Below are 23,489 nucleotides of genomic sequence, written 5' to 3'. Positions count from 1 at the left end.
ATTGCCCAGAGTTGCTGAGTGGGATCCATGGTTAGAGTAGGCACCGAGGCGAGAATTGTCGTGTCCGCTGACCTTGGCCCAAGACCCTGCCACGTCGGGAATCAAACCCTGGTCCCGGGCCGACTTCTACTTCTGGGTCTGCCGCCTCTAACCAGTGAGCCACACCACCCCACTGGGTCAAGCGTGTGGCCGGCGGAGTGGGTGGGTGCTGTGACGAGTTGTCTGAGTCCGAGGTTGGCGAGGTTGGCGATCAGGGTGGCAGAGTTGGGAGTCGTTGTTGTTCTCAAGGTGGAAGTTCAGGTCCCCGAGGAGAATCTAGTCCGTGGAGGCGAGGGTGTGTGTGCTGATTCAGTCGGCGATGGAGTCGCTGAACTGCGGTTGGAGTCCGGGGGGTCTGTAGACGAGGGTACCTCTGAGGGTGGTGTTGGGGTCGGTGTGGATCTGGAAGTGCAGGTATTCGGCGGTGCTGAAATGTCTCCAATTTGGGAAACCTTTGATAAAAGAAAGCAGTGGTTCCCAAAGAGGCCAAATCAGTTGTCTCCTCTGATGTGTCAATAACTGATAAATGGTTTGCAACTTCAAGTGTGGTTGCAAATCATTGATGCATACAATGCTGGAGTGCAACTAAGAAGAAAAGCTGCTTTCATGTACTTCCTAATTGTGATTAGGCTTTGGCAAAATTGCAAATTCGCCGGAGTAATTGGTGTAATTTTGCATAACAAAATGTATGCAAAATTACAAGATTGTGCCATTACATCACATCACGTAATTTCAGGGAGATATTTTAACCCGAGCAGACTGTTTGGGTAATTTTTTAGCACAACTATAAATCTGCAAGCAAAAAGCTTTGTTTTGAACACAAGCAGTAGTTCCTTTAATGTGGATGGTCAACACCCATATGTTAACCCAAGGAGAATATTTGGGTAATTTTTTAGAGCAAAATTACAAATCCAAACATGAGCGGTAGAGTTTTGAATACAAGCAACCGGAAATCGACTCTGTAGGAAGCTGGCGCTGGATATACCATGCCAAAGTAAGGTATAGTGTGCACAGAGTCCAGTTGAACCCCAGAGGTACAGCAGAGGATAAAGTAAATAATAGCTTACTCTCAAGTTAGTGGTAGCTGGGCTGAGCAGTTAGGCTTATCAGAGGGTAGTGTTAAGCATGTGTTGTACACATTCAGCAAGAAATGATGTTATACACTCAAAGACTGAATCCAGACCACTTGTTTGTATAAAAAGTTGTTACTTTGTATTTTTTATTACTAGAATCAAGATTTACTTAGTAGCATGTAAGTGATACTTTTAAGACAATCATACTTTTCAAAATATGGTGTGTACTGGCTTTGTATAAGCATACAAGTTACTTTGCAGTATAGGAACACTTTGTAAACTCTTTTGAATGCGTTTAATTACTTCAGATTGCTTTCTAGTTACTTTACAGTAACTTTTCTATTGAAAAACAAAAAAATCACACAGTTTAGACACTGCAGTACATTAGTAGTCAGGACAACTTATTTGAAGACACTAAGGGGCCAATTATGATGAAGGTCGGAAAGCCTACGACCTTCTGTTGGAGGCTTTCCAACCCCTATCGTTGGTCATTCCGGCTGGCTTCCAATGGGCTCAAGGAGCCTGTGAGCCAGCCGAAACCAACTCGTGATCCCAAAGGGCGGGCCTTTCCGCCCTTGGGATTACGATGCACAGTTTCCGGCATGGATTCCATGCTGGCCTGTCTGACATGGAAACCATGTTTGGAAGCGCCTTTGAGGGCCCAGCAGGGCCCCCTTTTATGTGCAGCCTCCCTGTTGATCTGTGCAACCCGTGGCAGCCACCTTTATGTGCCTGCCAAGGGGTGCAGGGACGAACAACACCTCCCATTTCCCTAAGGGAGCATGTATTACGGACAGTTCATGCGTTTACGGCCATAGAGAAATGTCGGAATGCAACCAAACAGTGTTCGGTCACTTCCTAATGATGCAGGCGGGACCGCTGACCGAAGATCGGTTGGTTACTGGGGTAGCACGGTAGTAACCAATGGGCTGCTGACCTTAGAGTGACTACACCGCTAGTGTTCTCCCCCCACATGGGGGAGTGAGCACAATCCCTGACCCTGATTGGGGGATGCCCTCCATCTGAAAGATGGTGGGCACTGAAGAGTGAGCTTCACCTCGCCCCCCCACCTGAGGGGTGGGGTTGGTAGAGGTGGACACACCTTCTGGGCTGTCATGATTTTCCTGCCTCTCTTCCTGCTGAAATTGGGGTGAATACTGGAGGGGGGCCGGCTCCTGCTAGCAGGTGAGGCTGGGGGTTGCATTCCAAAGGCTGCAAGGCTTTTGAAGCTCCCCTGCACAGATGGCTCTTCCTGACATGGGTGAGGTGTGTACACCTCCTTTCAAGAAAGGCTTTGTTTCTGGGCCCTGGGAGCAAAGGCTCCCACCCCAGGGGTCCAGAAACCTGTCTTGTGGTGGCACGCTAGTGTTCACCAGTCAGATACCCACCTGTGGTTGGTTTATGAACCCTGAACCCTGAACCCTGAACGCAAGGAACAATAATTCTGACACTGGAATCAGTGTAGGTTTGTTATTCTTAGATGTTTGATACCAAACATCCCAGGATTCATTAAAGCCATTATGGTGCTAGGAAACTTGCAATGATAAGTTTCTAGACGATATACTCAATATGGTTTTACTGGGCACCCATAATATCTAAGAATGTTGTTAGCTATTATAGGGGCCTGTCTGCTCGTGCAGATAGGCCCTCGCATGAGGCATAGTGCACCCTGTATTAAGGATGACTTACCTAGGCCTCATGCAGTGCTGGGCAGGCATGGCACACAGGCATGTGTGCCATGTCAACACTTCCCTTTTTAGCTGCATCAAAACATGCAGGCTGTAATGGCAATGGTGCATAGTTGTGGTGAGAGGTCTCTGAGGGTGGCATAGTACATGCTGCAGCCCTCAGAGCCCTTTCCCTGGCTACCATGCATTTGGTACCATAGGTACCCCTTACAAGGTAGTGACAGGTAGGCCAGAGTGTTGCAGATTGTGGACACAATGGTACAGGTTAGGGAAAGAACATTGGCCCTGGGAACCTGATTGGCAGTCAAAGTGCATCAGGTATCTGGCAGAAAGTTAGGGGGTAACCATGTAAAAAGGGTACTTTCCTACAAACTCAAAATGAAATTTTTGAGATATTTGCTTACCCGAACGGACCATTTAGGACATTAGTTGACTGCAAAGTGCATTTCTCATAATTAGCAGTAATTTTGCCTAATCTTTTGGTAATTTTGCGCACTACTCACAATAAAAATATGAGAGAATACAATTAAAATAAAAGGCCTCCCAAGCAGAACATACCAATCTGTGGGTAGCTGGTCTTGTATGTCATTGTGTAGAGGTATGCTCATAACATAGCTGTTGTTAGAAACATTGGTAAGGGGATTGACACTGGAATCTCCCAGATATTTTCTGGAATTTTTGATCTTTTGCTTAGCAATCTGATGGAACCCAGTCACAGAATGTAGTCCATCCTTTTGGTTATCCTGGAGGACCCTAAAATCACATAGAATGGCAATATACTTTCCCCATCCTCCTTTACTTTCATACTTCATAGAGACTTCACTGAAAGATCGAGGTGCAAACCCTTCTGCACTTCACCTGCTTTCACTTTCTCTTTTTTATCAGAAGGAACCTTACTACCAGCACTGAACACACTTTTCTTCTCGGGAATCTCCTCCACACAACACTTTTCGGCTGAAGGTTTCAGTGACTCCATCATCACCATCATCCTGAGCAACCCTAAACGGAGTGTCCTCTGTGGCTTTAGCAAGTGGTATGCCAGGCTAGACCTCGATTCCACTACTACCCTACTCTCCAACTTAGATCCAATGTAACTATATCAAGAAATCATTAGTGTTGCACATTAGTCCAGATATACCCTTGATAGCACTGCTGCAAATTTTGTGAAGCTGTACCTACTTCATTGCATAGACCATCCCTCCATAGTGTTCATCTTCACTACTTCTGTTAGGTACGAACCAATTAAAAATAATTGCACATGCATATACCAATGCCTTAAAGAAAGTATCTAATTCATCACAAGGAGAGACTTTAAGAACCACAATGCCATGGTACCATTTCTGTACAAAGTCACTTGGCCAACGCCTGCCATTATAGTCTCAGATCAATGACTCTCAGACGCCTGCACTAACTTAGCCTCTCTCAAGGATATTGTTTCTCGTATAAAATCAAAACCCCTCAAATGATTCATAAAAAAGATCTTGCTACCTTCAAAGCTGCACACAGTCAAACAGAAACCTGCAACAGACAATGTTGGCTATGACACCATCGGCAATCAAAAGCAACATTACAGAATGCCAAGAGAATGCTTACTCCCCTCACCACAGCTATGCTTCTTTCATCGCAAAGAAACCCTTTGTGGTCATCTCTGAATTTGGAAACCCAAAAGCCCTTCTCAAGACAAACGTCGTGAATTTTCTTCCAACTATTCGAACTTCTTCAAACTTCATTAGTCTCTTCATTGCGCTTTACTTCTCCTTTTCAAGCTCCATATCTCATTGACTCTGGCTCAAAGTCTAGATGTCCAGAATACCACTGCAGATATCGCTCTGTACGGATTTTCTGTGTTCCACCTCAGCGGCCTCAGTGGACGCTCCTGCTATCAGAGCATCCTTTGAATACGGAACCTTTTCCAGTGACCTCAAAGTGTTCTATATCAACCACGTGTTTGAGAAGCCTAAATATAGCATCAGTGACATATCTATGTCACTTCTGGTCTTCTGGTCTGGGCTTCTGGTCAGTCATTTCCAGAGTCCCGGATGTCAAGGTCAGGCTTCTTAAGGAAACGTTTGATAGATGTGGCCCTGATGTAATTAGGAACGTTTTTAGATTCAAGTTTAAAGTGGTAAAACAGAACACACCACATTTTCATAGCTAACTAAACAGGCTGGTTGACCCTTCGGCACCACTACAGCACTCTACACCTGCACACAGTATTCACACGGCAATTGAATAGTCCTTCTACACAGGTCCACTCCTCTAGCAACATTTAATTTAGTCATCATTCCTAACATTGTCCTCCTGCAATTATGTTTGAAATATATGTGCGACCTCTTTTTAATCGCACGGACATGTCTGTGGCACTTACAACAACGTTGATGCATACCCCTGCTCCCGACTCCCAGCTCTTGCCACATAGAACACCCATGAGCACCACAGCCACACATGCACGCTGTAACGTGTGATCAATGGAAGAAGACAGCAACACTGGAATACCACAGTGGTGCCAGACAGTATAGAAAAGTCACACAGCCTGAAAACCTTATAGATCCTTATTGCACATTCCATGTATTTCCTAGATTTTTAAAATTAAATTATTTGCAAGTAGAGGGATAGGAACGTGAAAAAAGGAGTGCGCAGTAGGGCCATACTAAACAGCCTGGGCCATGAGAACACTGGAATAAGAAAAAAATTGTCTACTAAACAAAGTACAGAAAATTCAAACTAGACGGCAAAAAAGGCATTGAGCACGTGGAAATGTGAGTGTTGGATCCATTGCTATTATTTTTCAGGAGGTCACACCTAGGGATGAGCACGCGGGTTGGGGATGCGAAGCCAAACCGGTGAGGGGCCCTCGACAAACCACTATCGGGGGCGGGATATTGAGCGGACAGCCGGTAAGCCCGGGAAATCGCCAGGTGCTGATTAGGCAGCATGGTTTAAATGGCCCAATAGGCAGGGGGCCCCCTCGGGGCACACCAAGATATAAGGGCATGGGGCCCCCATCCAGGACATGTGCCTTTGCTGTGAAAGGGGAGACCTCGCTTTTAAGTGGTCGGGCGCTAGGCCCACATACTTTAAATAAGGAGCACACAGACACTGGAATGAGGGTAGTTAACTGGCCACGAGCACGTGCACTCAGACCCTTTTATTGTCAGGGTCACCTGACTGGTGACGCCTGTGGTTGGAGGGTGTTCAGTGTGGGTTACAGCCTCTCAGAAACACTAGAATGTATCCAGCCGTATACTACATCCCTCCCAACTTTGGATAAAAGGAAATATATGAAGTCCAACCTGTAAAGAAAACAAATAACCCAAAATAGCACAAGTGCCATTATCTTCAGGCCGTGGGCCCGGCGGTGTTGGATTTCTTGGACCACTTTGTTCCTGACGTTCGGGTACGCCTTGGCAAGATACTTGACACCGACCTGGTCTATCAGTAACAGCGTCTATGTACAAGGTCCTGCATCAGGATACTGGCAGCTGTGATGAGATCCACTCTGTGATGTTTCTTGTCGTGAGGTTTCTGCCTGGAGACGACGTGCTTGATGTTGTTCCTGTATCTTGACGGACAAGCTACTTCTGACTTGCCTCTCTCACTTGGGCTCCTCTCTCACCGGAGCCTCTGGGTGGGCTTTCCTGCTGGGTGGCTATGGGACCGTGTGGACCGTGCGGGCTCCGCGTGGGCCGCGCTAAGGCGTCTCTTCCAAACTGCCAATGGGACTCACAGCAAAGTCGCTCATATGTCTGCCAAGGGTGATGTTTCCATCTCTGTGTCCTCGCCGCCAGAAATCTGGTTCCGTGTCTTCCTCTCAGGGTCGCAGGGCAATCAGTCCCCGGCTGCGGCCTACGTGCATCCTTCCCATGTCGAGGAGCTGCTGGCGAACATCTCTCCCATTCGGACTCCCATTTCACTGGAATTCTGCCGAGGCCACTTACCCCTGGATTTCCACTCGACCGCGTGGGCTGTGCGGGCCTTCGTGTAGGCTGCGCATAGGGGTTGCTTCAGAACTCCCAACAGGGCCATGGCCTAGTCATGCTTTATCACAAGGGGGTGGATTTTCTAATGGCCGGCTGTGCTCTACTTCCGTATGCTGCAGGCTGACAGGGGTGCACAGAAGGTTCCTGGGTGGCTTGCCTTCTTGGACTCCGTTTGTCTGGAGTGTGTGGTTTCTAATCTCTTGGGGTGTTCTCATCTTGTGACGATGTGAGTACTCTGCCCGGTCACTTCGCCTCTTCTTCCCCTGCACACCTGTGGTGTTGTCTGCCCTGTGGCGCTGTGCCACTGTCCCTTCCTCCTTTGCAGGCTGACATCCTGTCATCCTCTTCTCCTCTGCTTCTCTTCTTTCTCCATGGTGTCTTGCCACTCACGCTCTGTCTTTTCTTTCCTTCATTTGTGACGCGGTCTGGTCTTCACTCATACGTGTTCATCCTAACCAGGCTTCTCCGTGTTGCATGCACTCTACACGTTTCCCTCTGGTCTTGTCCAAGCACTAGGACACTGTCTTCCCTTCGCTCTGTGACTGGACCGGTCGTCGCGACCTTCTTTCCTTCGATTATTTCTTACTGCTGGTTACTGTTGTTGAACTTCTCGTCCGTCTTCTCCTGGTCCTCTTCGCGGACCTCTCCCGGGGTCCTCTTCATGGACATCCCCTCGGTTGTTCACTTCACGGACTTCTTCTCCATTCTTCTTGTTGGACCTTTTGTCAGGTCTCTTCTCTTTGGCGACCATCTGGCTGGTCGGCTTCTTTTCTCTGGCAACCATCTGGCTGGTCGGCTTCTTCCCTCTTGCGACCATCTGGCTGGTCGGCTTCTTCCCTCTGGCGACCTTCTGGCTGGTCGTCTTCTTCCACCTTTCGACCATCTGGCTGGTCGGCTTCTTCTCTTTTGCGACCATCGGGCTGGTCGGCTTCTTCTCCCTTTCCCAGGTCTTCATGCTTCTGGTGGTCCGCGCAACCACCTCTTCTTCTTCTCCGCAATTGCGTTGCTGCAGCGCGCTTCTGATGGAGCTCTTCCGTTTACCTCATTGGATGCACTTGCTGCGCATTCCTTTCCTTCTTGTATTTCTGGAGTAGTGTCCGCTGTTCCTGCACTCCTGCGCACTTGCCTGGTGCTGAGTCCCTGAATCACGTTTGTTTGTCTGGTGGTGCTCCTGCCTTTTCCTCCTGCTGCAGCGACAACCTGTGGCCACCAGGTACTGCTGCACTCTCTGGCACTCTCGGTCTCTGCTCGGTTCAGTGCTTCTGGTGGTCTGCGCAACCACTCTTTCGAACTGCTCCTGGTCACTCCTTTTGCACGCTCGCGACTTCACTCTTCTTTTCTGCTGAGGGTTCCTTTGCTGTGTCACCCTATCTGCGGGGTACTCGCTTACTGCACTCTTGCAATAGCCCAGCTATGTCGTGGAGCTATCTGTCTTTTGCCATCTTTGCGCGTTCTTCTCTGTCGCCACAGGCGGCTCTCCTCTGGCATGTATGTATCCTGTTCAATGCACCTCCTATATCTCGTGTCCGCTTTCCATGCCCTGACTTCTCACCATGAGCTATGGCAGCCTGGATCTGTGTCTGAGCACTCTCCATGCTCTCCAGTCACTGTTCCTGTTCAGCTGCACTTCACTCTATCAGCGGGTGCATATCCGTGAGTTGGCAGTGTTGCTTGAACTGTGCCTTTCAGTCTCCGCTGAACTCTCATGCAGCGTGGCCTCGTGCTTGGGGGACGGCTCTGCCTGTATCCACTGTGCAGGGACTCTCCCGGGCTATATTGCTGCCTCTTTCCTTGGTGCCCATTCACTGTGTGCCTCTGCTGCTGAATGCTCTCCTGCTGCCAGGCACCGATACCACATTAGGTGCTTTTATTTATATTTATTTTTCCTTTATTGCCCACACAGCCGCCACTGCTTCGCTATCCAGTGGCCCTCCTGTACTGCTGGCTCCGCCTCAGTTACCATTACTCATTCAGTGGGCTGGACACCTCTCTCGCTGCCTTGCGGGCCCTCACAGTGCCATTATCGCTACACCCGCGGTACTCCTCCCTATGTTTGAGTGCTCCAATGGGGTTAACTCTGCCTCCTGCTGTCGCGTGGGCTTTGGGCGGTCGTTCTGTGCCACGGGCGGCATGCAGTCTTCTCGCTCCTTCCCCCGCAGCCTCACATTTCTCGTGCTACGCGGCTGTGGGGAAGTGCTGGCGCTTCACTGGTCTACTCGGCCGCAGGCCGGATGCTGCCTTTTCGCTCTTTCGGGCTGCATAAGGGGGGAATACTGGCACTACTCTGAACGGCCGCGTCTTGGGGCTGCATGCTTGCTTCCTCAGCTCTCCCAAACACCCGCGGCAGCCTCCTGCAGTCCACATGCTGCACAGGGTGGGGGTCGAAGCTACAGCCTGGGCATAAAACGGCCTTAACAGCCAGCGTTCACTCTGCGTGGCTTCGTTTTCTTTACCGGGGCAGTTGTTGGACTTCTCTTCTCCACCCCGCTGCCGCCGGGTCACTGCTCACACACCGCGCGGGGTGGGGAGGTCCGCGCTACACTGGGGGAAGGCTGTCCGCTCTATTGGGGATATTAGGCACAGTCTCTTGTGCCTCCTTGCGGGGACATGGGTGGCAGCTACTCTCTATGTCCTCCCCACGCTAGGCTCTCATTGCGGCTCCCCGCCATTGCACATTCAGGGCTCGCCTCACGCCCGATATCTGCTCCGGCGTCCCTCACCTCGGGGTAGCTCACAGCGGCGGCCGGCGTCTTGGCAGTTCGGCCTCGCTCGCCTTACGCTTCTGCCATCGCGGGGTGATAACTTTATGCCGGTTGGCACCGTCGCAGTCTCTTCGGTGCGGGGTGGGCTCCCGATCACCTCTTCTACCCCCGGGGCTCTTCACATGCCCCGTGAGCTATCGGGCACGTCCGGCGCCGCCTCACAGAGTGGGGGTCAACTCCATCGCGGCCGATGAGGGTGGGCTCCGCTCGGCTCGCACTTCTCCCCACGACACTTCCACACAGGGGCGGCTCAAAATAGGCTCATGAGGTGCGGGATAGGCTCCCAGTCACCTCGCTTTCGCAGGCCCAGGGCTCTTCACATGCCCTGTGGGCCGGTAGGCAGGTGGCGCACCTCTTTGCGGGGGTGCCTTTTCACGCGGCAGCCTTCTCCCCCTCAACCTTATCTGCTGGGCTGCTGCACGCACGGGCACAGCCCCCTCGTCGCCATTGTAAAGTGGCCGGGTGCTAGGCCCACATACTTTAAATAACGAGCACACAGACGCTGGAATGAGGATAGTTAACTGGCCACGAGCACGTGCGCTCAGACCCTTTTATTGTCAGGGTGACCTGACTGGTGACGCCTGTGGTGGGTGGGTGTTCAGTGTGGGTTACAGCCTCTCAGAAACACTAGAATGTATCCAGCCGGATACTACACTCGCCATGGGATTGTCTGCATGAACGGAATATCATGGTGAAGCGGGCCAGCTGCAGGAGATGAACCCACTACGGAGGACCCTGTGAATAATTTTATGTGTTGATTAATTAAAATCATTACAATCGATAAGAACTACACAAACAATAAAGGGAAAAACAACAATATAACATCGAAATCACAAAGACCAAAGGAAGAAAGGATTGACCAATTCCTATTTTTAGCGGCTACAGCATAAAATTGCATAAGGATAAAGTTTGCAAAATCATTATGTACACAAATTAAAAAAACTTAACACAGTTGACTTAGCAGCAATAGAGGATATTGGGTAGTAAAATACATTTGTGGTAACAGTTCTTAGCAGCTAAAATATAAAATATATATTACAGAAACCCGCAAATTAAATGTTATCAAGATACTTTATAATCGAGGTGAACGGCAAATAGTAAAGTGCATTTGTGCTGATATTGTAATTGTAATATTCCGACTATAATTCAGGCATCTTTATTCTCTAGTTATATTTTAATTTACTAATAATAATATTATAAAATATACATTACGTTGCCCTAAAATTATATGTTTCTAAATATACTCGGCGACAGAGGAACACTGCAAAAAGTAATGTGAATTTGTGCTAACATTCTAATTATAATATCCTGACTGTAAATCAAGCAATTTTTATTCTTCAGATATGTTATGATTGATTAATACTATAGATTTTTTTGATTTTTTTTAAAGAATAATTAAAAATTAACGACTTAATTTTCATGGGATTGTCTGCATGAATGGAACATCGTGGTGGAGCGGGCCAGCTGCAGGAGAAGAACCCACTGCGGAGGATTTCAGTGTGAGGCTGCTCGCAGGACTGTAGGCTGGGGCATTAGCTAGGCCTGGTGCCCGACACTACTGGAGCCTGGTTGTAGAAACAGAGCACAGTACCCAGGAAGCAGACGACGGTGTGCAAGGAGATCGGATGGTATTGAATTTCAGCGCGGGCACGTTCCCGGCCAGCTCAGCAGAGGCACCCCCCACCTGGTCACTCCACCCAAACCCCAATAACTTCAGACCATCACAAGTTTGTGTTTTTTAAGGAAGAATTGAGGCCGCAGTTTATTAGGCATTTTTAACTTGCAAGCGATCCTTTACACATCATTATTTTTGTCCGGAGAGCCTGTATCCTTACCCCATAATCTCGACCCTGAGCCTTGCCTTCAGTGCAACTCACCTTGCCCCTGGTTACCTATCCCCCCCCCCCCGGGAATGCAACCTTTCCCTTTCACTCCAGGCGAACCTCTGCTTCCAGCCCGACCGGGTAACCTTTTACTTCCGGTTGCCACACACTCCTTGGGTAAGCGTCTGCTTCCAACCCAACCAGATGACCCTTTGCCTTCTGGTGCCCACACACTCCCGGGTAGCCAGCCGGTTCCCACCCGGCCGGGTGACCTTTCACTTCCAGTGTCCACACGTTTCCTTCTGGGTAAGCGTTATTTCCCAGCCCAACCCTGTGCTTCTTCAGTCCCGGTGCGTACCCTCTTTGTTACCTGGGCAAGCCAATGTGCTTCCCGCCCGCCAACCTGGTTGACTGTTCCCATACCCCTCTCTGCGCAGGTGACCCGGTAACCGTTACCCCACTTCTTCCATGCCACAGGCTCTGACCTCCGTTGCGTAATTAATTGTTCACTTCCAGTTCACCAGAACAAAGGGGCTTGAGGAGCTTGCCAGTGCCCATTGGGTCCTGACTGCCCCGTTTGCGGTCTGCGCCCCCTTCCCAGGTTGTTCCTTGATTCCTCTTGGATCGCTTTGTAAGTACCGCCATGCCTCGCTGGGAGCTATCGCTGCCAGAGAGGTCCCCCATGCCCTCCTGCGGCCCAATTCTTGAGCACTACCAACAGCCCCTTGCATTCAATGCCGCTAGCAATTCCGTATCAGGACATCTGTTCCAGTGTCTGACAGGTCCACCCCATCTGCCCTGTAATAGTGCGGCTGCCGCAAGTTAATCAGGGTGTGCCTAATGCTGCCTAAACCTGCACCCCCTAGAAATTTGGCCATGAGGCTGTTAAGCCTCTTCCTTGACAACTCCATACCCTGGGAGTGCGCACCAACTCATGCCCTTCTGGGAATGATCTCGGACCACACCACCTCCGTGTTATCCATGCTCCTGGCTAAATTGGTAAGCTCCTTTTTTAACATGTGAAGTAGGGTTTTCCTCCCTATCACCGGAAGGTCATTTCCCCCTAGATGAATCACTAAAATATCCGGGTCCTTTGAGCGGGAGCGGAAATCCGCAATGATGCTCCCCAAGTCTCTCCAGAGCAACCCAAACCATCGCACCATTGTTCGTTGAAAGGGGAACGTTGCATCCCACCCCACGGCGTGGGCTCTGTAAGTAGCCATGGATACGTCAGAGTGCCTGATGACCCACACTGTTTTGCGTTCTGTGGAGTAGAACAGAAAGGCAGAAATGTTGAGTTCCGTCTTAACCAGCCTTTTATTATACGTGTAACCTGGTGTACATAAATGCATAAAGATCCCGACCCGAACCCCCCGCAAACCCCTGTCTGTTTAATCCTTTAACTGCTGGGTGTAGGGCGAATGTAAACCCGGAACCTGTCTGATTCCCATCTTTCTATTCGTTTTATCGCTGTTGCCGACATACCCTCCTGGAACGCTGTTGTGGCTGCCCCAATGCGGAAGGAATGTGTAGTGTAGTGATGCCCCTGGTGCCCAACCTTTTGGACCGTTGCCGCTAACACCTTTTTAAACTGATAAAGCGTTACTGGGCTCCCGTCTTTGTGGGTGAGAAGGTAGTTGTCGCCGTTGACACCCTCCCGTTCCTTGATGTACCCTGCTAAAAGCTTAACTGGACAATCTGAGCTGTGCCCCTCCATCCTCTTCAGTGTAATGTACTGTCCCCTTCCCACTTGATCTGTCTTAGAGTGTCGTACCCGTAAAGTTGCCTGGTGTGTGCCCAGGGATAGATTTTTCACCAGCAGGGCCCTCCTGCTTTTGCCCCCTTTTGCTCTCGCTACTAGTTCGCTAATGCGAAAGGCCCCAAAGAAGGCCAAGGAAAAGGTCACTTGAAACAGCATACTTTCAAATTCCGAGTGGCAAACCAAAGGGAGGTGGTCGATTAGAATTTTTAGTGTGTTAAAATCAATTGGGGACCTGTGATCCTGTTTTTTGCTTTCAACTTTGGCCCAACCTTTCAAGGCTTCCCTAAGAACAAAACCTTTAGTGGGATCGTCCAAACCCTCCAGCTTAGCATGGTATGCTATAGCTGAAAGGTGCTCTATAACCCATGACCTAGATTTACCGGCTCCCCTGGCCCACACCACGAACTGTTTGACCCTCCAACCCAGTTGTTGGATATTGTCTGGAAACTCAGAAACATCCGCTGTAAAGTTCTGAAAAGTGTCCACACAACGCCGATACCGCTGTCTTGTTCCCACCACTAGAGCCTCTTCAGCCATACGCTGTAGTTGACCTTCTAATGCATTAGCTTCCAATATTCCTCTTTGAAGGGCGTCATTTCCTGTTGCGCCTGTGGCCATTCTGCCCGGAATCTTTCCCACTGCAAGCGAGAAAGAGCATCAGCTGCCTTGTTCTTAAACCCTTGCACATGCTTTGCTGTTATCTGGATATTATACTGGAGACACCCGCTCACCAAATGCCTTATACTATGGGACATGACGCCGCCTGATTATTAATTGCCTGGACGGCTGCAATGTTGTCTGACCGGATGACCAGATTCTTGTTTGCCAAGGTGTCAGACCACAGTGACAATGCCAAAACAATGGGAAACAGCTCTAGCGCTGTGACATTGATGTCGAGGCCACGCTGTCGCCGTCCTGTTGGCCACCCTTTGGCACACCACTCGGAACCCAATATTGCCCCAAAGACCCCTTGCCGGGAAGAATCTGTGTACAGTTGCATCCTCTCCTCGGCTGTCCATAGGGAAGTCCATATTCTAACCCCATTGAAACCTTGGAGAAAAGACAACCACATGTGCAAGTCCTGCTTCAGCCCCTTATTCAAACTTACAAAGTGATGTTTCTGTGTAATGCCAGGTGTAGCCCCTGCCAGTCTCCATGAAAAAACTCTCCCCACCCGAATGACCCTGGACGCAAAATTGAGCTTACCCATTAACTCCTGTATATCCCGTAATGTTGCCTTCTGTTTTGCCAATACCTTTACAATAGCTGCTGCAAAGTTGTGTACTTTTTCCACTGGGAGGCGTGACACCCCTTCCTCAGAATCCAACTCTATTCCCAAAAACGGCCCTCCGTTTTTTCTACCGCCAATGGAACTCCCAAACCCTGCGTCACTACTGTGAAGGCTGCCAATGCACGGGCACAATCTGGGGAGTTTGCCTTGCCTACAAATAAGAAGTCGTCCAGGTAATGGAGCTTTCCACCTGCTGGCTGCACTTTGTTTGTTGCCCATTTCAAGAAGGAACTAAATGCCTCAAAATAAGCACATGAAACTGAACATCCCATGGGCATACACCTGTCATAGTACAGCTTATCCCTAAACTGGAACCCCAGCAAATGAAAACTGTCCGGATGCACTGGTAAAAGCCTGAAAGCTGATTCAACATCAGCCTTCGCCATGAGGGCTCCCGTCCCCGCCTGCCTTACCAACTCGATGGCTTCATCAAATGTTGCATACGAGACGGTACAAACCTCCTGGCTTAGCCAGTCATTTACTGAGTTGCCTTTGGGAAGGAGAGGTGGTGGATCATCCTGTACTTGCCTGCTTCCTTTTTTGGAGCGATCCCTAGTGGAGAGATAATAAAATTGCCTAATGGGGGGGTGTCAAACGGTCCTGCTATCCTTCGTAGCTGCAGCTCTTTTTGTATCTTTTCCGCAACCACTGCTAAAGGGCACAGTAGGGTATTTTAAACCCTTCTTTGAAACCCCAAAACAGTAGTTCCCTTTCCTCTTCTTTCGGGTAATGATTCAAAAGTGTTGCTAGTAATTCAAAGTTTATAGGGGATGGGCCTTTGGTTACCTGGCCCAGACTATGGCTGCCCCATGAAGGTGGCTCCTGGTGTACCTCTAATGAGGGCTTTGCATGCCACAACGGGATGGTCTCCGCCACACCGCGAGCACCCATGTCGGAACCTGCACTGAACCCCCCAGGAGCAACTGCCGGCATTGAACAGGCGACGGGTATTGTCCCTCTGTTTCCGCTGCAGCAGCTGCTTGAATTCGTCTGCCACTTTTGGTGCTCGAAATGCCTGCAGTAGGTCCTGGACCGGCTGCTGGTGCCTCCCCATGATCTGTCCCTGGCCTAGAGCTGATCCTGGAGGAGTGTGGGTTGCTGCCATGCCGCCTTGAACTTGTAGCCCTGTTGTCATCTGCACCACACCCGTTGGGAACCCCACCACAGTCAAGGGCTGAGGACCCCTGCCCCTGTTGAATTTTGCACTTGACAGCCCATTGTTGGTCTGTGGTAGCTGCCCCCCGGCCTGCATGTTGGAATTTGGAAAAACCGTGCCCGGCTGCTGGCCCTGCCCCACCTGTGTGAACTGTGGTAGTACTGCTCCCAATTGCTAGTGTAGCGTTTGCCCTCTGCTTGCCTGTTGCTGCATGTGACCTATCCAAGTCTGCTGATGCCCCCCACCAACCAGAGAAGACTGCTGTCCCGACCCATCCCCCGCTCCTTGATGCTGTGCCCCTCCCACCATCCCATTCCCCGCATAGGTGATGCCGAGTGGAAATGGCAACTGTCCCACTTGCTGGTGCGGGAAACTTGCCACCAACTGTTGGCTCACACTCGTTTGCACATTCGCCCCAGGATGTGCCTGCGCGTTAGCCTGTCAAACTTGTCCTGTCGGTGGTGCGCTCCACTGCTGAAACACACTCCCTGCCCCCCCTAATCCCAACCCAAAACTTGCCTTAGACCCCATCTGGTCCATCCATTCACTCGCCTCTCTTTGATCCCAAGACATCGTAGGTGACTCTTCCATGCGTTGGCGGAAGCTTTGATCATATTGCAGCCACCCCATGCCCCCGTAGCGCCTGAACCTGTCCAGGATAGCCTGGTTGTATCCATTCAATGCCGGACCCTGCTCTGGAAATTTCTCCAACATTATGGCTGCCAGTAATGCAAAGGCGTCCAACCAGTTGTTAATATTTTCCTCGGGCCTTATCCTCTTTCTATCCTTGCTGTCTTTGCTGGGCCCGGCTATCCGTAATGTGTCTGCCCCCCTGCGCACATGCTCCAGTAGAGTGAAAATATCCAGGAATTCCCTCCTCCAAACTCTCTCTTTCACCTCCAGTGGGATATGCCATGTTTCTGACCGTGTCCCATTAAGCCCCCCTGCCCCTACCCTACTGGACAGTGTTGTATTTGTATCACTGGCTTGGGTTGCCTTTGGCAAGGGAGCTTTTCCATAAGCAATAGCGTCACCTTTCCCCGACTGAGCCAAAGATTTCCTTCCCGCCCCCTCTTGGGCCCCTTGCTCCATACACACCCCTTCCCAGACTTGTACTGGGGACCCCTCCTGTGTAACGTCCAACTTCATCCCTTTATCTACCCCTACCGCCTTCCCATTGTTTTCGCCATTGTGTGTATGCCAATTATTAACCAGTTTTTTATTGACTTCCGACAACTCACCCACAGAACCAACTTCTGCTGTTAAAGCCACTTCTTTGCTCGACTGGGCTTTGTCCACTCCCATTGGCCTACTCGGCACAACTGCCCGCAACACTGCTCCCGCTACCTGTGCGTGTTCCCCAGTTATTTCCTTTGTTACGTCCTCTGGTGGCATCCTTGCCTTTTTTGCTCCTGCAACAGAACCGCCCTTCCCCCTCGCCTTCTTTTCCACACCCCGCTTTTCACCCCGTGTTGCTGCATAAGTATGGCCATTAATTTGAAAGCCTTCCCCTTGCAAGTCTTCCATGTCCTTGCCTCGTCCATCTTCTTCAGGGGCGGATGATTGCATTTGCGCCATTGCCAGCTCCCTCCCTTCCCAATTCTTGGCATTTGCTGTTGCTGCAAAGCGGGCCCAAAGCTGCTGAACTTCCTGGCCGCCGCGGTACTCCATTCCTGGGATCACCCCGCTAGATCCAGCTTCTTCGTTCGCCGCTAGTTCCAGAATGCCGCCTTGAGGCAGCCCTCCTCTCCCATCATGCTCTGGCGCGTCCAGGAGCACTCCTTTTGTCGGGCTGACCTAAAATTGAAAATGACGTTAACTTTGCAAGAGGTGGCTGTGAGTACCTTAGTGTGTGTATACCTATTAAATCAACCATGGGCCCCGGCTTAGGGCAGCCAACCCCGGGTACCGCACCCCTCCCACCCCCCAGCGCCGTCTTGCGGTGGTCCGATCGTTGATGCGTGCCGCCCCCCCATCTTTAGTAACTCACCTTGAGGTCCGGTCACAACCCCTTATGCTTGTTCTGGCTCCCTTTGCCTATTCCGTGACCCACGCCACCACTGACACCACTTTGCTCCGTTCACTCTGCCCCTCCGTAGTTCGACGTACTTATTCCTTGCTCAAATCTACAATAGAAACCAAACGTTAGCCTTCCTAAACGCACCACATGCACCCCAACTGTAGCACCACCCTTGCCCGTCTTACTCCTCCACGTAACCCCCAACACCCATGTGGCACCGCTCCTCCGTGTGTTCCCACACATGCTCTATCATCCGCTTTTGCCATTTACCAGTCACTCCCACCCTTGTACTCCCCCACCCCCCCACCCAACCTCCACCCCACCGGCATTGCCAGAGGCGTGCTGGGGAAGGGGGCGGAAGGTATTAGGAGTTCCCCCGTCTCCCAAACCCCTCCACCCCAAACCCCTGGCATGCGCCTTGCCCACTCTCCCCAAGGCCGGTAGGGCGTTCAACTGGACCACCTTCCCCTCCAGGAACACTGTTCTCCCCCGGGCCCCTATCGTAATGTCACACAACAGTTTACTCGTCCCTAAAAGGAAACCCTCCTGCGGGCAACCCCAGTCGTTACTGGCGTACCTTCTCGACTTCGTTGCTTGTACCAGTATCAAAACGCATGGCATGAGCACGCACTATGTTTGTACCGCCACCAGTAACCAAACCGCTCATATATTTTCCCGACCTACCTCTAACTCAGCCAACAATAACTTCCTTTGTCACTCTGGTTCTAACTTGAATTGGAACCAGCCCTAGCCAGTGAGCAACATTATCACCATGCCATATCCCCTTCTTGTCTCCACATGGACCCAAATATTCGTATCTATAGATTTTGTTTTTTTCTTGGCCCCCCTCCTTATATCTTACCCCTCACCGCCACTGATTGGCGCTACCCCCATGGGCTCCGGCGCCCGATACCAAACCGCTCGTGCCAAACTGGGCCTTCTGCAGCCACCTCGATGCATCCAATCCGCGCCTCCCCACCCCCGCGCTATGCACTGCCAAAGGACACCTCTCTGGTATTTCGGGGCTTGTGAGAGTGACGCAGTTTCTTTATTCAAGCTTGCGTTAGCACCCTTCTTAGGAAACGGAATAGCGCGTATTTATTGAAGCTTTACCATTTGGAACATCCACGAGCTAACAGCTGAAAATATGTGTTTTGTGCAAATCTTTTTTTTTTTTTTTCTTTTTTTTTTACATGGCTACAATTCCCTCATGTGCTTTAATTACCACTTTGTTAGGTACCCACTTGACCACATGGTCACACTCCCGCCAGGCTCGGCTCCAGGAATTTTATTTGGGTGAGCCAAGGGTGCATTTGGGTGGGCCACCGCGGGCTCGAGTTGTCGCATATATGTCTAGGCAGGCCTGCTTCAGGGCCCTACTTTATCTCTTCTTAGTCTTACAAGGCGCCATAAAACATCACTCTTTTTCAGATCTCTTTCTACTACTATCACCCTCAAACAGTGTTTTTTCCATGTAATGTTCCTTTGATGGAAAGAGGAGGTTTCTGAGGTGCGAGTATCAGGCAAGTGACACTTCTCGGGCTCCCTCTGTGCGAGTTTTCAGGGAAAATCCCTATTCCTTACTACCGCCACCTGCCCCCGGACTCTGCAGCGCACTCCCTTACAGGCTCCCTCTGTGCAAGCCTTCAGGGAGAATCCCTCTTCATTACTACCTCCACCTGACCCCGGACTCTGCAGCGCACTCACTTACAGGCTCCCTCTGTGCAAGCCTTCAGGGAGAATCCCTCTTCATTACTACCTCCACCTGACCCCGGACTCTGCAGCGCACTCTCTTATAGGCTTGCTTATCCAGAGCTCCTCTCCAGTGCACCTTATCTCACAGCTGACCTCGGGCTCCAGCCCCATAACCGGCACCATCGGGCTCCACTTTCATTTTCCAGTACAACATTAGTAACATTGCCTTCAAACTTAAAACATTGAATATAGCAGTAAATATAATTAGCACGCACTTTAAAGTATGTTCCACAGTAGCCCCTATGACCCGACTGCCAATTAAATAAACAAAACAGAAAGGCCATGACAGGGCCGGCTTTAGCGCTGATGTGAAAGTGTTTTATTTTTTGTTTTTTTTTGGCGCAGCACCAATAACCTCTTTCTCCGTAAATACCCCTACTACCACCTTGCACCAGTGCCCCTCATCCCTCCATGGCCCCCCCTATTGACCTCCTCCTCGGATTCCTTCACCGCCACATGCCACAAGTGCCTCTCCTCTCCCCATAGAACCTCCCCCTCCTGACCTCCTCCTCATATTCCCTCGCTGCCACCCTCCACCAGTGCCCCCCATCTCTTACCTTAGCTCCCCCCCTCCACCCCAGGCCGGTAGGCAACCCCCGCGTCACCCTAACTAATGTTGCCGACTAGTGCCTCTACGCCCCGAGAGCAAATTACTCCAGCCAGTGTAAGAACTGACGCCAGTCCCTGCTTTCTGGACAACAATAACTTACATCCCAAATGTTTCCTGTATTTACTGACCCCGCCCCATCCCACCTGCCCATGGTTCCCGGGCGCCCAGCCGAAACTGTGATCCTCCAAACTTTTAAAGGGGTGGGGGGGCGCTGCCCCCCTCCCTGTGTGCCGTGCCCTCAGCGCTACAGGCCCCCACAGCATACCCAGCTGGCTGCCAACACATCTCTCCTACACACTCTCCCTGGTTAACGGTACATCATCCCTCCGGAGACCCACTGCTCCCCAAGCCCCCCCCCTCACCTCACCCTCTATAGCAGCAGCACCACCACTTCTCTTGTAAACTTCCCAAGAGAAAGAACCTAATTTCTCTAACCGACCCAGTCCATTAATATCTGCCAACGAACCCTCCCGCTGTGAGTCCTGCTTCCCCGCCTTAATTCGTAACCGACCCTTGCTGCCCTTCCTTACGCCCCCTCAGCGAGGGCCCCCGTGCACCTCGGCACTCCCTTGCCTCCAGAACTTGCCGCGCCCTTAAGCCCTACCCCCCGGTGCCTCACCCCAGGCCGAATTCCTCTTATTCGGCATATTGTGAGATTCATAATCTGCCCAGGATCACACGCCAAGATCTAAACATTTCCCTCCCCCCCTCCAACGTCGGCAGTTCTCAGCCCACCAATGAAACCAGCCCCGGAACCCGGACCCTCCAGCACGTAGGTTGCCGATCCAGGGCACACACCCCAAATTGTCCCGACATAATAGCTTCCAACTACCTCATGCGTGCAGGGACATTTTAAGGATTTTGGGGGCCCTGGGCCAAACATATTTTGGGGGCCCCTGTTCACAATAACTTTGAATTCACTGTCCATTTTACGTTCATTCACACCCTTGCTATGTCACGCAATATTTAATGATACTTTCAAAATGTATGAAACAGTAAAAGAAAGAAGAAAAATGAGCTGTAATTACTTACAATACATTTTATAGTGATTATGTTACTTGAATCCACACCTGAAGACAAATGAAGATCAGTGGGGCCGTCTGGTTGTGCTAGACCACTCTCTCAGTCACTCTAAGTATCACATATAACATTATTGAAGTAGGCCAGAGTGATGTTGTCCCATTTTCTAGCAAGATTCTGTATCCACCTGTCTAGATTCAATCAATGTCTTGTTCCATGATATTACTTTTCATTCATTTCAGCCTGAGGTATAGAACTTTCTATGCATTTACTATTTTCAGTGCTGTTCTTCTTACCTTCTTTCTATTGTTAACATTGGTTCTTTCTTTCCTCAGACATGCTCAGAACATCACCTTTAACATTTTACTGGTGAAATTCAAATTGTTTAAGGCCTTAACAATGCTGATTCTGGGACGAACTTTATTGCATGGGCTGACAGCAAACAGTAATAAATACAGAAAAGCATTGGTGTTCAACCTTCTTCAACGTGTTCTGTGCAATAGGTGTTTGTTTGGATGATATCATATACATCATGGTTCATAGGTTAAACAGAACATGATTGAGCAATTATCCTTGTTGGACCTCATCTTGTATCTCTGCAAATCTTGTTACCTACACCTGACCTGTGCAGTAATTGTGTTTAGGAGTTCTATTTTAATTTTGAGGAATTGAACATAAATGCTGCTGGGTTTGGAAGTTTTGTTGAAGGCAATGTTTGCTGCCTGTATCAAAGGCTTTAATTAAATTTCAATGATAAGTAGAAAGTTATAGACCATAGAAAGTTATAGGCTTTTGTGAACTGCTGACAATACTTTTATGATGCTCAGATGGACCCTATTTATGATTTACCATTTTCCTGGTCTCGGAGATGCCTGCAAGGCATCCATGCTGTTTTCCTGAATGGTTCCTCTTTGGTTGTTTCATAGTTGGAGAAGGACGAAATAAGCAAGATTGAGTACAAGAACTCTATGTTGTTGGCTTGAATTTTGACAATGCGGTTTGTCACATAGAATACGGTTTTGGCATTTTCTTGCGAACATTATTCAAAGTGATTTTGTTCTTGGGTCTTCTTCCCATTTGTCAGTTTTTCTTGTCATATAATGTCAATGCTATAAGTGCACAATGTGCTGTGATTCCAGAGCATCTAGGGGTATTTTAAGTGCAGTTTAGGTTGTAGAAGTCAAACATCTTAATGCAGATGATTTTTAGAAAAAGGAAAGTAAATGTGTTTCTATGAATATTTACTTAGATTCAATGAATGCCAAAAATGTCACTTTGTGTTTCTGCAAAATAAAGCTTCTAAGTCAAACCTTGGAGCATCTCTGTACAATATTAGGCACCTGTAAGACACTACTTAAAGTATGCATCTCTTTCTGGATTTGCTAGCAGCAAACACATTAACCAGATCAGCAAATTCTATTTCTTGGAGCATTTCTGACTCAATACTCAGCAGAGCCAGAGAATTGAGTCTGGCTTGTAGCATTCGATTACGTAGCTCATTTTTTATGAGCTTCAACTTTGAAAAGGACCTTTCACCAGTACAGTTTGTGACCATCATCGACAAGAATATTCTCAGTGCAATTTCAATGTTAGGGAAAGTGTTTTCTAGTTTATCAGTTTTTATTTTCCTGTAAAGACAAGTCATTGAAATTGTTTCATTTTTGTGTACAGGATAATGTTTGAACTGCTGGCATTCCTTGATGAGATCAGATTTGTTCAGGTCTTTATAGTACAAAGAGGCAAGTTTTCACACCACCCTTCGATTTCTTTGGTGTTCATGTTTTATAATTCTATAAAGAAGCCAAACCGATTATTTAGGTCTCTATATGCTTCGCTTCGCCGTGTTAAACCATCAATCAGAGAATCCATGATCGGTAAGTATGCTTCTACTTTAAATTTGTTCCGCCCTTCAAGTACGGTGTCACGAGAGGGTCCTTCAAACCGAGTTTGTCTACTGCTTCGTTGTTTTGTACGCTTTCCAAAATCTCTGTAATGAGTATCAGGAGCTTTTGCCTTTGCCTTGCATTCATAGTCATCAAATTGGTCTCTCAACTCTTGGACATAAGACTTCAAAGATTGGATAATGTTGACTGCAACAGATAGGTTAACATCTTCTTTTTGTACAGTCTTGCTTGTTTCGTTGAAACGCATCAGTATGTCATTCCAGAGAATGGTCAAGAAAATGGTTTCCAGCTTGTCCATTTTTTTAAGGAGACTAAGTGCATCATGCATTGTATCTTTTGACTGAATGTGATCATTTGTCAGTGAATCAAGAGCAGCTTTAATTCTTTCATAGCCACCACACGCATTGAGGGCATCTGCATGAGCTGACCATCGAGTATCAGACAAGCGTTTTACAACCTTGTGATCTGGGCCTACAGAATGAAGTAGCACATCCCAACGATGAGTGGAAGCAGCAAAAAAAGTGTACAAATTTTGAACAAAGTCAAAAAAAGAAACAACCTGCATGCTGCACTCAGCCGCTTTTATACCCACCAGGTTCAAAGAAT

Source organism: Triturus cristatus, chromosome 3_2 (genome assembly GCF_964204655.1).
Source record: "Triturus cristatus chromosome 3_2, aTriCri1.1, whole genome shotgun sequence".
NCBI lineage: Eukaryota > Metazoa > Chordata > Amphibia > Caudata > Salamandridae > Triturus > Triturus cristatus.
The sequence above is the reverse complement of the archived record's forward strand: the minus strand, read 5'-3'. Positions refer to the sequence as shown.